The sequence below is a fragment of the Lycorma delicatula genome, chromosome 5 (assembly GCF_047948215.1).
Source record: "Lycorma delicatula isolate Av1 chromosome 5, ASM4794821v1, whole genome shotgun sequence".
NCBI classification, from domain to species: domain Eukaryota; kingdom Metazoa; phylum Arthropoda; class Insecta; order Hemiptera; family Fulgoridae; genus Lycorma; species Lycorma delicatula.
Window position 1 is genome coordinate 20792877 of NC_134459.1, and position 20418 is coordinate 20813294.

Below are 20418 nucleotides of genomic sequence, written 5' to 3' on the forward strand. Positions count from 1 at the left end.
TGATGCTTAAAGTTTATTTTGCTAATCATGTCTGGACCAGCGTAGCTGGAAATACTGCAATACTTTGCCAACGTTTTTTTACTTTGATGTAAATATTTGTAACATCAATATGAATTTATTCAAAATCAGTCACCATTTATTTTAACAATTGTTTAATTGAAATATAATTTCATTTATTAATTAATTTTCAAATTATTCTACTTGAAGATAGACATCAGACTAATCTAAATTTCACCACCTTATCTCTCTATCTACTTTTAGCCCGACTTTTTGAGATAGTACCACTTTAACAATCAAATTACAACGAAAACATGTAAATTTAAATCAACATGAAGAACAGCTTTATTTTTTAATAATGGTTTCAGTTGCATATCAGGAAATTGTTACGGAATCATCTGGTCTAGCAGTCAGTAGGAAGATTCCTTGATCAATTCTATGCGAGAATCAAGCCACGATAACTTAAAAAACACGATAACTATATTTGCCAATACCTTTAAGGCAACTTAGCCAATTAGGAGTCTCCCATGATTGCATTACGTTTAAATTCATGCATAATTAATTGCGCAGGTTAGAAAACTGTTAAAAGAGTTAAGCAGGCGAAATTACGAAAAAAAGGAAGAGATGCTTAACTACTCAACCATCCAGCACAGCCGACCAATACGGATAGGCCTCGTCGTCGCTTCACTCTAGCGAACCGAAACGGTTCTTTTTATAACCATTACGAGGTAATTTTTTCCGAGCCAGATCAGCTGTTATTATGTTCAGCTATGAGAGGTTCACAAACCGAACAGTTTTTTTTTTTTAGCTGTTTTTTTTTTAGCTAACTAGACCTGGATGTTCCTATCTCATACGCATCTGCTGACTAACCGGGCAGCCGACTTTAGTAAAAGTTTATTTTTAAAGCAACCAATATTCCAGACGTCTTCTGTCATGAAACTATCGGCTCTAGGAGCGTTAAAGTATAGGGTTGGTGAAGATGGTATCGAATAACCGAACTAACCCTTAAAAATTAATGTGATTAACAAATTATATATATATATATATAATTTCAAATAATAGAATAGCATCTTGATGTCAGCAATCAGAAATATTTTTAAATGTAATAAAATAACGCAAAAAATATATCTTTTCTTTTTCTTTTATTTTTTTTTAAATTATTTTTAAAATAATGAGGTATCTGATATTGAAACAGAGCGGATAATGCTGCTCAAGATAATCGGTTAATATACTAATAATAAACTACCTAAAAATGTTCAAAGAAATATTTTATATTCGCTCAGGCGGAGATAAAGTTTGATCATATTCTCCAGCAGAGATTCCTTTTATCGAGAATAATTTTCTAGTTACTTTTATTGGATTATCCTAGCTTAATGAAAAAAAAAAACCTCTTGAAGTAAATTCTTTTCTTTTATACAGAAGGAAAACGTAGACAAAAATTCTTTAATTCGAAAAAATTCTACTTTATTATAAATTAATTTTTTTCGGTTTAAGAAAACAATTTCATAAAATAGCATAAAGAAGGTTGCTTTGGATCTGACAAACATCATCTTATAGGAATTTTTAGCAAAGAATTTAAAATTTCTAAAGATTTAGATTAGTTATTACTCGTATTATGATTTGTTAAAAATATTTGTAGGTCTAGTCAAAGCTCACCTAGAAACCATTGCCAAAGTATACAAAATATTTAATTTTTTTTTTTAATTAGATTGGAAGGGTAATTATTTTACTAATTGAAGACTTTGGTGACAGTCTCTTTGTAGGACTTTATAAAATTCTTAATTACATGAAAATTATGATAAGTTATAAGATACAAATTACTACCTACAACAGGCAGGTTGACGTATGATAAAATTTTCTAAAAAATATATTAAAATATCAGACAGAAGACTTGACCAAACCAGATGGAAAATAGGGCAGTTTTTACTAATAATGATGACTTAAAAATTATTTTTACGTGATAAAATTAATGGAATGACTTTTTAATATTAACTTTATTAAAAAAAAATTATAAAGAGGTCACATCACTCAGTAGTTTATCCTGATGTATATTTTTGTTAAAATGCATATATTGGTGTGAGATGGGTAAAATAATGTAGAAGATGATGGTACGATTGGGAAGTGGGAAGGACTGTTTATTACATGTCACAGTCAGCACATGCGATTCCCTCCTGCGAGGGGAATACATTGCATCCTTCAACAACTATAGTTCCCGATGAGGCGCATTTCTGTTAGGCCGCAAGACGTTAGCACCGAAAGGACGTCAGCGGACGGACTGAAGGGTAATCACGCCGGGAAAACGAAGGACATATGCGGCTAGTTTCCCAAGGTCAGCCCCGGTAAATCCTTTTCAGTCTGATCTAAAGGATCGGAACGCAATACACAACTCCATCCATAAATAAATAGGTAAAGAAACAAATTAAAAATATAACTGCCAATTAAACAATTACCCGCCCGATAAAAATAATACACATCAGCATGGGAATTTTGTTCAGTCTCTGCGATTAGTAGGAAGTTACATAAAAACTCCTACTATCCTTGCGTTCGGTATCGTCGCCAGTCTGTGTCGAGCATTGTCTTTTAAACAGGGTTGCGTAATCATGTATTATTGTTTGATAAAATGTGGTTTACTGTCGTACGAACGTGTATTCGTGATGGAAACTTTATGTAGAAACGAAATCTCAGTGTCGGAAAAGGTGCAGAGAGAAATTTGAAAAGAAGGTCACCACTGAAAACTGTTATTCAGAAGTTAGTTAAAATATTTCGTGAAACAGGTTCGGTGTTAGACCAGAAAAATTTCCTGCACAGATCAGTATTAATTATGCAGATCGTATAGGACATTAAAACGGCAGTTACGAAATCTCTTCATAAATTTCTACAGTGGATGAACCGAGAACATATCACTAGGTTCAGCCCACAATCCAGTCAGGAGAACGCTGACATGTTATCCGTATCAAATGCAGTTTTACATGAGCTAAGTAATGCTGATTAGACCAAAAAGTTTAATTTTCTGCCAATGGTACAAGGATTTGATTAGAGGCAACATTGGTATTTTAGATCAAGGGTTTTTCACAGATGAAGCGCGGGTTTCAACTTGGTGGATATGTTAATAATCAAAACTACCTGACTAGGGATACTGAAAACTCACATTTTCTTTGAATTTCTCCTATCCCCACAAAAAATAGATGTCAGGTCTACAGTTTCAAGCCGACGAATAATAGAACTCTTGTTTCTTGAAAAACCTGTGGAAGCTTCCATTTACCAAGAAATAATCCAACACGTCATAGCCTTACAACAAGAGGATAAGTGTGACTGTTGGTTGCAACAGAACAGCGCCACTTGCTATGCAGCTCGCTCTACTAAGGAGATGCTACAGGGTTCTTTCAGTGGAAGATTCATTTCTAAACAATTGTGTGCACCAAAATCCCTTGATATGGCCAGTTCAGACTTCTTTCTGCGGAGCTATTTAAAAAAAAATGTTTATAGGAGCAATCCACAACCGTGCAAGAATTGAAAACGAATATTACCAATGTCATCCAGGATATAGACAGGGTTCAGCTAACAAGAGTAGCCAGGAACATGGTCAAACATATTGATAAGTGCACAGAAGTGTTGGACATCGTTTTCAAACCTTCTGTAAAATATTATGTAAATATTTGAGAATATAACTTTTATTTATATAACTATAAGTGATAATTTTCTTACTATGTGTGGCTACATAAGACCTAAAATTTGATCTTCAATTAATGATTAGTTATTTTTATGATTCTTGAATTATTACTTATTAATTACAATTAATTCTAACTTCAAAAAAAGTGTTATAGTCATGATACCAAAGAAAGCAGGGACAGATAAATGTGAAGAATACAGAACAATTAGTTTAACTAGTCATGCATCAAAAATCTTAACTAGAATTCTATGCAGAAGAATTGAGAGGAGAGTGGAAGAAGTGTTAGGAGAAGACCAATTTGGTTTCAGGAAATGTATGGGGACAAGGGAAGCAATTTTAGGCCTCAGATTAATAGAAGAAGGAAGATTAAAGGAAAACAAACCAATATACTTGGCGTTTATAGACCCAGAAAAGGCATTCGATAACGTAGACTGGAATAAAATGTTCAGCATTTAAAAAAAATTAGGGTTCAAATACAGAGATAGAAGAACAATTGCTAACATGTACAGGAACCAAACAGCAACAGTAATAATTGAAGAACATAAGAAGATGCTACGATTTGCTGATGATATAGTAGTTCTAGCCGAGAGTAAAAAGCATTTAGAAGAAACAATGAACGGCATAGATGAAGTCCTACGCAAAAAAAAGAACAAAACAAAAGTAATGAAATGTAACACAAATAACAAAGATGGACCACTGAATGTGAAAATAGGAGGAGAAAAGATTATGGAGGTAGAAGAATTTTGTTATTTGGGAAGTAGAATTACTAAAGATGGACGAAGCAGGAGCGATATAAAATCCCGAATAGCATAAGCGAAACGAGCCTTCAGTAAGAAATATAATTTGTTTACATCAAAAATTAATTTAAATGTCAGGAAAAGATTTTTGTAAGTGTATGTTTGGAGTGTCGCTTTATATGGAAGTGAAACTTGGACAATCGGGGTATCTGAGAAGAAAAGATTAAAAGCTTTTGAAATGCGGTGCTATAGGAGAATGTTAAAAATCAGATGGGTGGATAAAGTGACAAATGAAGAGGTATTGCGACAAATAGATGAAGAAAGAAGCATTTGGAAAAATATAGTTAAAAGAAGAGACAGACTTATAGGCCACATACTAAGGCATCCTGGAATAGTCGCTTTAATATTGGAAGGACAGGTAGAAGGAAAAAATTGTGTAGGCAGGCCACGTTTGGAATATGTAAAACAAATTGTTAGGGATGTAGGATGTAGAGGGTACACCGAAATGAAACGACTAGCACTAGATAGGGAATCTTGGAGAGCTGCATCAAACCAGTCAAATGACTGAAGACAAAAAAAAAAAATTACAATTATTTTTATAATTATTTATTTTTATTTAAAACGTGCATCCATGAATTTAATTTAAAACACTTTTCCGTTTTCTACAATAAATCTCTCATTTCTTATTAACAATGTTATGTACGTTTTCCTGTACAATTATCAAAAATATTCATGTAGTTAAAGTTGAGTAAAGTATTAAATAGAAAATTGTTTCGTTTAGTCAGTTTTATAAAAATTATTTTTTATTTTTTGATTATTTTATAAGTAAATTGAAATTACTTTATACTCCGTATAAAAAATCACTTGTTTTACTGATGAGTAAAAATGAAGTCTATGAAATGTAATAAGTCGTCAAATCACTTTGATTTGAAGTTAAATATTTCCCAAGATTTGCATTCTTTACCGTCTTTGTTCTCGATAGTTTTTTATTTCAAATACAACAAGATTTTTTTTTACTTTCCCTTCCAGATAGCTCTAGAAGGGAAAGTATTATAATCGGTCCAATTTAAGCAAATGCGGTTTTCACCGGATCTTGACGTTTTGACACCTAAGCAACCCAAAAACCCGGATGGAAATTTTCCGGATGTTAATATTCGTATGTACGTGTGTTCGATGTTGGCCTCTAAATCACCATATATCTCCAGAACTACTAGACCGATTTTGATCAAACTTGTTCAGATTACTTCTACATATGTCATTGATACCATTAAATTTTCATCCTAAAAGGTCAAGGGGTGAGGCTGCAGAGCAAGATCACCCTCAGTTTTTCGAGATTTCGCCTAAGGTCATATTTTTTTTAGACACATTTGTTAACAACTAAAAAATAACAATATTTGCAAAACAAATTTGTGTGAAATCTCATCCCTACCCCCAAAAAAGCACTAACCATTGAAGCTTTATTGTCATAACTATGATGGTCAATTTTCATTCTGGTTTCTTCTATTGTCATGTAATTAATTACGCATAAAAATTAATCTTGACTAAATTGGAAGCTCCAAACCCCACCATTCGACCATTTTTTTAACATTTTCTTCTTTCCCTTTTTTTCTTGTAATCAAAACTGCTTTAAAAAAAAATTATGAAATTGAACTTTGACTCCCATTTTGGGGTTCGCGCAAAAAAGTAAAAAACATCGCCGTGTGAGGTATCAATTTATACATTTTCAAGGGCGCTGAAAACGATTTTAAAATTTAAAGATGTTGAAAAAGAAGCTGTTTTTAGAAATACCAGATTTGAAATTTGCTGTTTTAACCTCAAGCCAACATTATCTTGTAATTATAACGTGGGAGTTTTTTCAATATGCCATTAATATATTGATTATATTTTATTTATAAATAGCCGCGTGATGATAAAGTCCTACAACTGTGTTGTCAGCTTTTTAAATATTAATGACTTTTACATTATATTCAGAATAAAAATTGCAAAAAAGATCAATGTGTTCAGTAAAAAAATTTGGATCCGATTCAATTTGGCCCCGTTGATCAATTAATATTTTTACCTCAAAAATTATTTAGTATTATATTTATAATTGAGGGGGAAAAAATCAAAATGTTTAATATAAAAATGTGGGTCCCGTTTCACTCCCTTATCAATAACTACCTCGTGAACAGTTTTAATAACAATCATTACTTGAAAAACAAATAAATTATCATAGATTATAAATAATTATGTCATCTACATTAATTAATACTAGATACAGTTAGATTTTTAAACTTTCAAAAATTAAAATTAAAAAAAAATTAATATTTTAAAAACAGATCCTATTCATCCCCTTATTTTTTTAGGCTTAAAAGTTTAATTATTGTCTTAATTATATTCTTCAAAAAATCGGCCGAATTTGATGCAATATAATTCAACAAAGCTAAAAAAAAAAAAACTTATAGTTTACAAAAAACAATTATTGGCACCATAATTACTCTTTAATTCAAAGGTATTGAAAATCAGTTAAAAGTTGAGATATACACATCCAAATATTTCTATGAAACTTCAACTTTTTTGGTCAAAATGTTTTGAGATATAAGGTAATATCTGTTAACAAATAATGTTGAATATCCTCTCACCAATAAATCTGACCTTATTTAACGTTTGAAATATTAGATTTTTTAATATGCAATGCAGTAAAACTAATTTTATTTTTCTACGACTACTGTAAAAAAATTAAAAAAATTCATAATAATGAAAACTACTTTTAATTTTCTTTAAAATTTAATTTAAAACCCATATACGCAAAATTTTTAACTCATTTTCTAAGAATTTATGTTGAATCACGACGGAAATAATCAAAATTTTGGGCAACTTACGTAAGGATATAGAACTTGCAGAATTTTTTATAGATATTTTTGAGTTTTTTTTTTACTAGAAGAGCATGGACTTGAAAAGTCGACATTTGAAAAATCACCGATATCCAAATTTTTTCTGATCGATATACTTTTCCTTTATAGCTATTAAAGCAACATCAATAAAATTACTGCCCGAAAACTAAAGATATGCTTTAATGTTACGTTAAGAATTTTATTATTTTTTTTTTATGTTCATAGGGAGATGACATCTTTAATTTTTTTTTTATTATTTTTTTTTTTTATGTAGCATAATCTTTTTTTCTATATTATATTATAAAAAGTTGTAATATTTTATTTTGTAGAATTTAAGCTGTATAATTTACAATTCATAATATAAAATTTTAAATAAAAACTGTAATTTAGTTATTTTTGTATTTTATCGAAAAATAAGAGATAAAATTAAAAATGTAATTTTCCAATTTTTACATTCGTTATTTCATTCCAATTCTATAGAAGCAGTATCAGACAAAAATGATTATGTATAGTGAATATACCATTTTCAGCATTTATTGAGGTAGAATAGAGAGAAACCACAAATAAGCTGTTACGTAAGTAATTCCTGGAATGTTGCTTATCCGATGCTCGTAATTTAAAGCATTAGAGTCCGAGCTCCCCGTCACCAAACACTAAGTAAACTTATAAAGATTTTCGTATAGTTCATTTTAAGACCTTTACATAAATAATGACCTCTTATACAATTTGAATTAATTGGTCGGAAGAAACCTGTCCCATCTACTACTTACTTTCTTATCACCGGTTTTCAATTGTAGATATTTGATTTTCTGTAATTTTGAATTATGTAATCGAATAACAAAGTACGTTTATTGTGTTCAAACAATGAAAGTTTTTCATTAATAAGATAAAATTACATTTTTTAAATAAAAAAAATTCCTTTTGGCACGCCGGAAGGCGGAGATAAATTTCACCGGTGCTAAGGAGAGAATAAAAAAGATTTCCATCTTAAAGTTAATAAAAAATTCAAATTTACTCAATACGACAATGACTGCTTGTGAAAAAAGTTTCACATGTTTAGCATACGACAAGCCCATCTTCTTACAATTCCAACAAAAGTTTGGTCATCCCTTGCCGTAAGAGTTTGTCATATCAAAAATTGTTACAGACAAAGATTTTAGGTAATGTTTAGAGGACTAACGACTAACGATTCGATACTGTGCATATTAAGGTAAATATGGTTTTTTTGTCTTCGAAACCCCATTTTTTTACCCCCTGGGCCAATAATTTGTGATATAAAAATTGTTACATACATAAGTTTTAGGCCCTTATTCAAAGAATAGTAGGAAATTTAAACTAATTCGGTATTTTACTTAATAAAAAAGTTATAGTAATATTTTGTTTTTTCGAAAAAGCCCACCCATATCACCCCCCAATGGTCTGATTTTTCCCATTAACAAAATCGTATGAGATTTTTTATTGTTATATTTTATGTATCAAATTGAAAGTGAATAGCGCAAAAATACGGCAGTTATCGTGTCCACAAGAAAGCGAAATATATATGTAAACTTTTGAGCCGATTGTAGTTTTGGGGTCTGAAGGATGTGAAACGCGGAGATATTCCGAGAGTTGAATCATGGTACCAATTATAATAGAGCTACCTATTATTATTTAATAGAGATTATATTTAATAGTTACCTATTGTTATGAAATCTTCCTAAAACATTAGATTGTCCAAAAATATAATTAAATAAACTATTTTGTAATTTGGGGGGTTTTAACCACATACAACCCCTTGAAATTGGATAATGCATTCGATTTGAAAAATAGATATTTTACATAAAAATAAAACGAATAATTTATTTTTAACTATTAAAGATCTTTTATTGATTTTGTATAAACATCGATTTAAGACCATACCGTTTATATGTAAACATCGGACCTTTAATTATTAAATACCAAGTCGTTATTTTCAAGCCATTTAAATATAAATTGATGCATTGATATTAAAGTTTAATCTGCCCTATCCTATTCGTATTGCATTATAATATAACATTATATAAATTTGTTTTTTTATTATAGTTTATTATATATAGGGTATCATTACACGTGTATTATTCGTATGTTTTTATAAGATATATTTTTTAATATTACGTTCTATTATATATTATATTAATGTTTTATCTCTTTAATTTTTAAATAGCAAATGTAACAATATTTTTATTTTTACTTTAGACAGGAATACTCGTTTATAATTATGTTTTATAATATGTGACAGTAGAATATAAACAACAACATATATATATATATATATATATATATATATATATATATATGTATATGTATGTATCCTTTTACTTCAGTGTTACTATCTTTTTTTCTGTTTAGCCTCCGGAACCATGTAAGGTATTACTTCAGAGGATGTATGAGGATGATATGTATGATTGTAAATGAAGTGTAGTCTTGTACAGTCTCAGGTCGACCATTCCTGAAATGTGTAGTTAATTGAATCCCAACCACTAAAGAACACTGATATCCATTATCTAGTGTTCAAATCCGTAAAAATGTTATTCTTGCCTTTGCTAGGATTTAAACCATAGAACTCTCAACCTCAAAATAACTGATTTGCGATGAGGAGTTAACCACTAGATCAACCCGGGGGGTTTACCAATTAAGCATGCTGCTCTTGAAGATCTGCGGAATCGAATTGTTAGATCAGTGAATTCAATAACCAGTTAAAAATAAAAATAATTTGGGGCCAATTAAAATAATTAACTGTTATTTATAAATCTCGATTTCTACATCCTTGCACGAAGTAAAGAATGTATTGTGATCGCGAAGAATATAGATTTTCAGATTTCAACGGAAATTTCCATTTAACATCCCTGAATCCATTTTGACTATTTTCAGCGTGACGTCTGTACATACGTACCTCCCATAACTCAATAACGATTAGGCATAGAATGTTGAAATTTTGGATTTAGGACTGTTGTAACATCTAATTGTGCACCTCTCCTTTTGATCGCAATCAACTTGTCCAAAAGTGTCCAAAAAAGCCCAAAATCCGAAAAATTTGAATTTTGGACTTTTTCTTAACTGCAGTAATAAGCCCTCATAGAGAACTTTTCAACGATATGTCAAAACTGTTACTTATTTTCATTGTTTCCAAAGTTATAGCGAAATAAAATTTTAATTAATGAAATATTTGGTTCTTACAAGGGAAAGGTACATGGTTCGAATCCGACTTCAATTCCTTCTTTTTTTTTTAAATGAAAGTACATAAAATTTTATTTCATTAATAACTTCTGATTTTTTTTCATAGTTTTTTTATTGTTATTATTAAATTATTATTTATTGTAATGTTTTTTTACTATCAGCGGTTAATAATTATTAGTAAATCAACACAAATAAATTAAAAAAAATTTTTTTTTTTAAATATTTCACCGTTGCTAAGGTGGGGATAAAAAAATGTTCACCTTAAAGTTAAGAAAAACTTCAAATTTACATAATATGTCATTTGTTGCATATGAAAAAATGTTTCACCTGATTACCATATGACAAGCCCCTCTTACAATTCCAGCAACATTTTGGTCATCCCTTGCCGTTAGGGTTGATTATATCAAAAATTGTTACAGACAAAATTTTTAGGTAATGTTTAGAGAACTAACAACCACTTTAAACCGATTCGATACTCTGCCTATTAAGATAGGTATGGTTTTTTTGTCTTCAAAACCCCATTTTTTCCATCTCCTGGGCCAATGGTTGGTGATATCAAAATACTTTACGTACATAAGTTTTAGCCCCTTATCCATAGAATGGTAGAAACTTTAAACGAATTCCATATTTTACTTAATAAAAATGTTATAGCAATATTTTATTTTTCGAAAAAGCTACCCCATTTCCACCCCCATCGTCCGATTTTGGCCGTTAACAGAACGAGATTCTGGGTCGAGTTTTTTTTGGGAACAATTTGAAAGTGATTGGACCAAAATTACGGCAGTTATCGTGTCCACAAGAAAGTGAAATATATATATAATATAAGTGTATATGTAAACTTTTGAGCTGACAATGGTTTTGGGTTCTGGAGGATGTGAAATGCGAAGATATGTCGAAATTTTCCGGAAGTCGAATCATGATATCCATTACAATAAATAAGTAGTTTTCTTATAAAATCTACCTAAAAAGTTAACAATTTTGAATGAAGAGTATTTTTTTTAATCTAGACTTTGAACTATACAGATACTTATTCAGACAATACAGACATCTACTTATACAGAAATCTAGACAGAAATTTATGATAGATAAACTAAATAAATTACCATTAAAGAAGCCAGCGTGTAAAAAAAGTGTTAAACACATTATTTTTCAGAGAACAGAAAATAACGGGTATAAAAAAAAGATCAGGAAAATGAATAAAAACAGAAATAAATTAAATGAAATTAAAACAACAAACGAAACCTTTAAGTGGAAAAAATTAACATTTACTGGAAAAGAAATTTACCCAATTATAGAACTTTTTAATTTATCTTCAGTCATTTGACTAGTTTGGTGCAGCTCTCCAAGACTCCGTATCTAGTGTTAGTCGTTTCAGTATACCCCCTACATCCTACATCCCTTACAATTTGTTTTACATATTCCAAACGTTGCCTGCCTGCACAATTTTTTCCTTCTACCTGTCCCTCCAATATTAAAGCGAATATTCCAGGATGGCTTAATATGTGGCCTATAAGTCTGTCTCTTCTTTTAAATATATTTTTCCAAATACTTCTTTCTTCATCCATTTACCGCAACACCTCTTCATTTGTCACTTTATCCAGCCATCTGATTTTTAATATTCTCCTATAGCACCACATTACAAAAGTTTCTAATCTTTTCTTCTCAGGTAATCCGATCGTCCAAATTTCACTTCCGTATAAAGCTACGCTCCAAACATATACTTTCAAAAATCTTTTCCTGATGTTTAAATTAATTGTGGATGTAAACAAATTATATTTCTGACAGAAGGCTCGTTTGGCTTGTGCTATTCGGCATTTTATATCGCTCCTGCTTGGTCCATCTTTAGTAATCCTACTTCCCAAATAACAAAATTCTTCTACCTCCATAATCTTTTCTCTTTCTGTTTTTCATTCAGTGATCATTCTTCGTTATTTCTATTACATTTCATTACTTTTGTTTTGTTCTTGTTTATTTTCATGCGGTAGTTCTTGCGTAGGACTTCATCCATGCCGTTCATTGTTTCTTCTAAATCTTTTTTACTCTCAGCTAGAATTACTATACCATCATCAAATCGTAGCAGCTTTATCTTTTCACCTTGTACTGTTACTCCGGATCTAAATTGTTCTTTAACGTCATTTTAATTAATATAATATAAAAGTGGTTATAAATACAAACAATATACTAAAAAAGATTTTTGATAGTAATATAGAGGAAAATGGTATTTACAATAGTAATGATATATACAAAACAAAATGTAAATGCAATACAACATACAATGGACAAACGGGAAGAAAATAAAAATTATGGTATAATAAACACATGAGATCTTTTAAAAACAAAGACAAGATTCTAATTATGCAACGCATTAAATAAAAGAACATAACCCAATGAGAATGAAGAAACCAGTTAAATTAATTCACAATTGTATTAAAGGAAGAGAAATGAACATTTTTAGAAAATTTAGAAATCTTCAAATTAAAAAGTAACAATAAAACAATCATAAATGAACAAATCAACATTCAAGTCGATGTCCTTTCGAGAACTTCAATTTATTGAAAACAGGAAATAGATAAATAAAATGAAAAATAAGTATAACCGTTAAAAACAAATAAACTAGAAGAAGGTCAGATAAGGCATGACGAAAATAAAAGGAGGGGCGTTGACTAAACTTTGTATAAAGACTAACAGAAATTTAGAAGTATCAGTAAAATAAATTTTGAAAATGGAGGGATGATGCTAAAAAATTTAAACAGTACTCAACGTAGAGATGTTTTAGCAGGAAATGTGATAATAAATTATTATCTTAATATATTTGATAAAAATAAGAGTTTGTTACCTAAAGTAATTTATTTTATAAAAAGTTTATTTTAAAAAAGATTGGGAATTCTTTTAGAAAATTTAATTTTTCGTGATAATTTTTTTTGTAAGGGATACATTTTTTACCATTATATATTAATTGGAAACTGCATCAAACCAGTCAAATGACTGAAGACAAAAAAAAAAAAAATATTAATGAAAAAATTAATTTTTTTTTTTTATGTCTATAATTGTTTAAATCGATTTGCAAGATTTTAATAAATATTTATTAGATTTATTGTATGGAATATTAAATTTTTTATTTTCCCGGAACGTGGGTTTAAACGTGTGAAGGTAAGGTCCTAGAACTGTGTCGTACAGTTTTAAAAAGTCTACTGCTGTGAGATTATTTAATATATTAAACTCATGTTTTTGGATCAATTATTATATTACAGGCCTATTTAGACAAATTTAACATTTTTACTTATTTTTCTGTGTCATTACTGTCAAATGACGTCAATGATAACTATGCTGGAAACCATCTCTATACGTACTTTGCTCCAGCAAATTACATTGTTCCTTATCAACGCACTTTGCTGGTTTAACGTACCAGCAAACATCATTTGCTGTTTCCTTAATTTTTGATTGTACTTATTGCATATACATCGCGATATTCAGAAAAACAAAGAGATTCTTTTTACACAAAACTCTATATAAATCTAAAAAAATGTATATTCATGGTCATTAATTGTTTTTTTTAATTTTATTTCAGAATTTATCTATCAGTTTAAATTTATTGCAACCCGACCACGCATACACTGACAACGCTTGTTTGAAGGTGACTGTACAATGAAACTTGAAAAGTAACTTGAGAAGAACAAGGTGACTGTTGGGAGAAAAAGTAGAAGGTACAAAACTAATTTCACGTATATCTTACACCCTTTACTTTTAAAATGATATACTATTTGATTTGTTTTAATTTTAAAGTACATATATAGATAGATTTGTGACTCTGGTCTATCAGAATTTCATTTCGTAAAATTCCGTTCAGCTCCCTACTCTTCTTCCTCTTGTCAATTTATAATTCGTACAATAATAATAAGCTTGTATTTATTTCCTGATAAAATAGTATAAATATTGTTTCTACACAATAATAAATATTATAAAGTACTTTCGGAAAGTTACTGTGCATTGTGTTTTAGAATTATGTGGTACATTCTGTTCTTTCGGCGTTAGGTTGATTGCCCTGTGGATGCATTGGGCGTTGCTCAGTAATAAACCAAGATGTTAGTTGTTGAGCTGTAATTGAACGTGTTTCGTTTCGTGTTGCTTCGTTTATCGGAAAAACGGAATAGTTCTTTCGATAGAGGAATTAATTTTTCTCATTGAACACGTCTTTCATGAAGGTAACAAGTATACTAGTTAGTGAAGCTAAATCAGTATAAAGTTTCTGAAGTTTTCAGAAATTTTTTTTTTAAATACTCCTGTTCTTCACCGTAATTCATTTCGAAATCATATCGAAAAATTTCGGGCAACATGCTTTGTTGAAAACGCTGATCGAAGTGGAAGACCACTTAAACTAAAGGAACAGAAGCTGCTTGATATTTCGGATGCTACGACCGAAAGTCCCTCAAAGACAATGCGTAAGTTAGCACAGCAACAAGATATCGAACTTTTTACCGCACATAATGTTGTAAGAAAAGAACTGAAACTTTTCGCTTACAAAGTAATGTGTGTTCAAAAACTGAAATATAGATCACACCAAAAGACTAAATTATTTTCAGCGGTTTAAACGTTTTATTGACCAAAATTCCGTAGTTTGTTTCCGTATTTTGTAATATCAAGATATTACAAAGTAATAATTAAGAATTATGTCATTACACTTCAATAATTCCAGTGTACAGCTACTTCCCGAACACACTGTAAAATTAAACTAGTACTAACATGAAAATGCACTTTATGTTATCTATCAGTTTAAGTTAAATTTATTGTAACCCGACCACGCATACGCTGACAACGCTTGTTTGAAGGTGACTGTATAATGGAATCCAAAAGTAACTCGAGAAGTACAAGGTGACTGTCATATAACCAAGTATGACAAAAATCCAGGATTAGTAGAAATTAATATAATTTATATCCTATAATAACATCAATAAGTATTATTACTCTTGTTGATTTTTATAAGATAACGGTATTGAGTTAACAGTATTGATAACGATTTTAAATATGTCTAAAATACCTTTTATTTAGAATTTAAATTATACTGGAATATTCCATGACAAAATGAACTTCATAAAATAGGATATTTTTTTATAATCTTATATTGTATAAATTAATTTAGTATAGTATATACGCTACAACATAATTTTTATCCGACTAATGAGATGAAACGGCGATTGGAATAAGGAGAAACGTTCTGGTTGTAACTTGCAGGATTTCCGAAAGAGAGGATTGTGGGTTGCTATTTTAGGTAGTTATTACATTTAGAACGAATCTAATAGGGATGAAACGAATAGGAAATAAACTGGAAATCCGATACTTTAACCTTTACCGCAGCAATCTCCAGTTAATTTGATTCATCCAATAATTTATTGTTTAAAGTAATTATTTAATTTCATTTTAACAATAAAATTTGTTGCATTTTTTTTTCGTATTTATCTTTTTAAATCAGTAATATAAAACGTACGTTAAACCTGAAAAATTCTAGATTAACGGATGAAAATTATTTTTAAGTTTTGTAGAATTAAGTCGAGACTCATTAATCGTAACAAAATGGTCATGTAATTTATTTTATCGATATATTATATTAATTTATTTACCTCAAATATTTTTATTTTTTCATTACTAAAACTTCTACATCGGTTATTCTACGACGAAAATTCTCAACTACTTTTTATTAATGTTTAATTCAAATTCATATTCCAAGAAATCACGCTATTTGATCAAAATTTAAGCATAAAAAAACTATCCATATTTTACATTAAATCAGAAGAAATTTTGTATTAATTTACCTTGTACACAATATTTATTACTCAATCATTAATCGTTAAGCCTCGAAACTACACCAGTCTGCCGATCATACAAGCGAAATTTCTTTCATGACCATTAGTTTAGTTAGTACGGGACCGTACGTATCGCCTCACCCGCGCGAATTAAATACGGTACGCGCGCGCGCTTTATTGAATTAAATAACCGAAAATTATTATATTTAAATAAAATGATAAATATTTTAAATTGTGTGTATAATTTTTTTTTGTTTAAATTTTAGAATTATTTAATCAGTTTTAAAAACTACTGTACAAGTATAGTTCAAATGAGATTTAATTTCTTCTTCTAGGATATTTCGTACTATTTAAATAACGATTATCCAGAAATGGGATTCGTTAAAAAAAAATATATTCCTTAAGTTATTTTTATTATTTTTCTTCTTTTTTTGTTTTTTTAATATCTCATTTATATTTTCAACATCAGTAGAAAATAGTGCTTCAAACAACATTATTTAATGATATTTTATTACATTATTATTTGATATCTTACATTTTTAAGAGTTTTTCTATTTAACAAAAACTATCATGAGACTTCTTCGGTAAAAGTTTTATAATTTTTTTTTTTAATTTCTTAATTTTTTTATTTTTCGGTCTAGATAACGCTATAGCTCTATAAGGGAAAGTATTGTAATATTTCAGTTTGGGTAGATACGGTTTTTACCGGATCTTTACGTTTTGATACCTAAGGAACCCAAAAAATCCAAAAACCGGGTGGAAATTTTAGATGTTAATGTTCATATGTACGTGTATTCGGTATCGGCCTCTAAATCATCTTATATCTCCAGAACTACTGGACCGATTCTGACAAAAATTGGTTAGATATATGAGACATTCATGCCATTAAATTTTCGACTGAAAAATTCAAGGGGGTGAGGCTGTAGAGCAAGGTCACTCACTCTCAGCATCTCGATATTTTGCCTAATTAAGGTCATATTTTTCTTAGGTACATTTGTTAACAACTAAAAAATAACAATATTAGCAAACAAATTTTGCAAAATCGCACTCCCACCCCAAAAAATGCTCTAAACTACGCTATGTTGTGATGTCACAGGTGAGCGGTAGAATTAAATAAATAAATAATATTTAAAGTGAAAAAAAGTAATTCGGTCTGGCCGGGTCTCGAACTCGATCGCCCGGTTAACTTGATACCTGATGCGTTAAGCATCGCGGCTACACCAATCTGCCGTTCATACAAGTGAAATTTGTTCCATGTAAGTCGTGAAATTGCATTAGTTTAGTTAGTCTCGACCGTCGCCGTTCGTACTGCCACACCCGCGCGAATTAAATAACATACACGCGTGCGCTTTATTTATTGAATTAAATAAAAAATATAATATTTAAATAAAATGATAAATATTTTAAATTAAGTTTTATGTAAGCTGTGCATCAGAAATAAATCACAGTTGTAGGACTTTCCCAGAACGCGGCTTTAGCCGCGTTTCTTATAGGAAAGTCCTACAACTGTGTTGTCAGCTTTTATACATTGCATTAAAAAATAATTTTCCTAGCAGGAATCTATGATGACATATAGACAATTAATAATAGATTGTAGCATCAATTAATGGCGTAGGTTTGATAATTGATACTCGGCACTAAAAAAGTAAAAAAAGCCTCTATACAAATATTAGTTACAAAGATACTTAGTTTTCTGTTTATCTGTCTTTTAATATATTTTAAACAAGATTTATAACTCGGTAAGAAATTAAGAAATTTTATTTAAATTCGACATACATAAATTTAATCTGATATTTGCAACAAAATCATTATATTTCGTATTTTCTTACTTTAAAAATTTAAATGGTGGGTCTTTAAATCTTTAATAATGTGTTTGTAATTAATTATTAGTTAGCTCAATTTATGTTATTAGGTAACGTCTGGAGGACTTTTTTTTTTGTCTTCAGTCATTTGACTGGTTTGATGCAGTTCTCCAAGATTCCCTATCTAGTGCTAGTCGTTTCATTTCAGTATACCCTCGACTTACTATATCCCTAACAATTTGTTTTACATATTCCAAACGTGGCCTGCCTACACAATCTTTTCCTTCTACCTGTCCTTCCAATATTAAAGCGACTATTCCATGATGCCTTAATATGTGGACTATAAGTCTGTCTCTTCTTTTAACAATTTATTTTTCCAAATGCTTCTTTCTTCATCTATTTGCCGCAATACCTCTTCATTTGTCACTTTATCCACCCATCTGATTTTTAACATTCTCCTATAGCACCGCATTTCAAAAGCGTCTAATCTTTTCTTCTCAGATACTCCGATTGTCCAAGTTTCACTTCCATATGAAGGTCTTTAGTCTGAATAAATTGACATCTTGTTTCTTCAAATATGATATCAAATGACTAAGTTACAGAGGACAATTTTTGCGTACAGATATTCTAATTTTAAAACAGGAAAATTTCAAACAGAGTTAACGGCCATTTTTCATTTCTTCAATTAATAAAAACAAAATAATATTTATTAGTATTTGAACTTTAAACATTTATTACAGCACAAAAAGTTTTATTAGATTTTTAATATATACAAATACAATCCCAAAGAATTCCTAAATATAAAATATGTTCTACGAACACCAAAATAAAAAATCGCCGTCTTAAAATAAAGCAAATCTAATTAAGGAATAAAGAAAGTTAAATTTTGATTTTTTATAGAATTTTTTATATCTCAATATTTTTATTAAATGTAACAACTGTTCGTACTGTTAGCTTAGACGTCGACCGTGTTTCAACAGTTGTAATAAAAATTTTCCTGTATAACCCTCTATTTCTATCTCTATTAGCGTTACACTCTATATATATATATATATATATATATACTAAAATATATCACATACAATTCTTAACATTGAACTTTAAAGTACTTTAGTTTAATTAAAATTACCTTTAATAACTTTTCTTTAATCATATTTGTTTTTATTACGTAAAAGACCAACAACAACAAACAGATAAAGGTTAAAAGAATATTTTCTGAAAAAATTATTTAAAATTTTCTTTCTTAAATTATTTCCTTTTAAATACTTCCTAGAAGAGAGAGTGTATAAAAATATAATCTCCTCCTGAAAGGCGTTACGGGCCCTAGACTCAGTTAAAAGAAAATTCTTTAAATGTTGTTCCTGAATGATGCCAAAGAAAATATTTTAAAAAAAACAAACAAAATCACAATAATGATTGCTAATTTGGTTTAGTTTTTATAAAATATAAAAACGGTATATAATATTTTGACAATATAAAAACGGTATAGTGGACACATTTTTTCACTATCTGCATTTAGCGATCACTGTTCACTGTGCCAAGAAAGAATGTCATGAACATTCGCGTAGGTGAAATTTCCTCCAAACACCCACTTTTGGTCCGTGCAGAGGAGACTCGTGCAGCTGATGTGGATTTTCCGTACACCAAATGCGTGAATTCTGGACGTTTACGTATGCAACAAGGTGGAACCATGCCTCGTCAGACCACTCTTCCCCGTCTGGCATTACAGATGACATGAACAATTGAAAAATACTACACGTTTTCCAGTGTCTGCAAGTAACAACTCGTGAACAACACGAGTATTGTTCATGTTCTGTACGAATGTATCTTTAAACACTTGCACAACATTGTGTGGGCACGACGGAAAGACCAAACTAGCTAGACAGACTTCTTGGTACTAAAAGAATGTGCAGCTTGCACGTCGAAAAACGTTTCTGGTGTAACCACTTCCGATCGACCGCTTTTGGCTGCATCTGCCACATTCCTTGTCTTTTGGAACTTGTACAATCGCTTGATGGAGAATTTGTTTGGTGCATCCACACCATATTTTACTGTGAAGCCATTCTGGGTCTGAGCATAACTAGCACATCTAATTTATTGGAAGACAATGAATATTCTTTGTTGCATTAAGTAATCCGTTTTTCCTCAATTTCCTTAACTAAACATACAACAAATGAAGGAAGTATTCTTCGATAAGTTCCGTCACTTTTTGAACACTGTACATTCATCGTGCTAAATCTCTATTTTCTATGATCATTATACAGAGTTAAAAATTAGAAATCGTGAAACTACTCCTCTTTTTTTTATTTTGTTAGTACCATCAATAAAAGAATATATAGAACATTT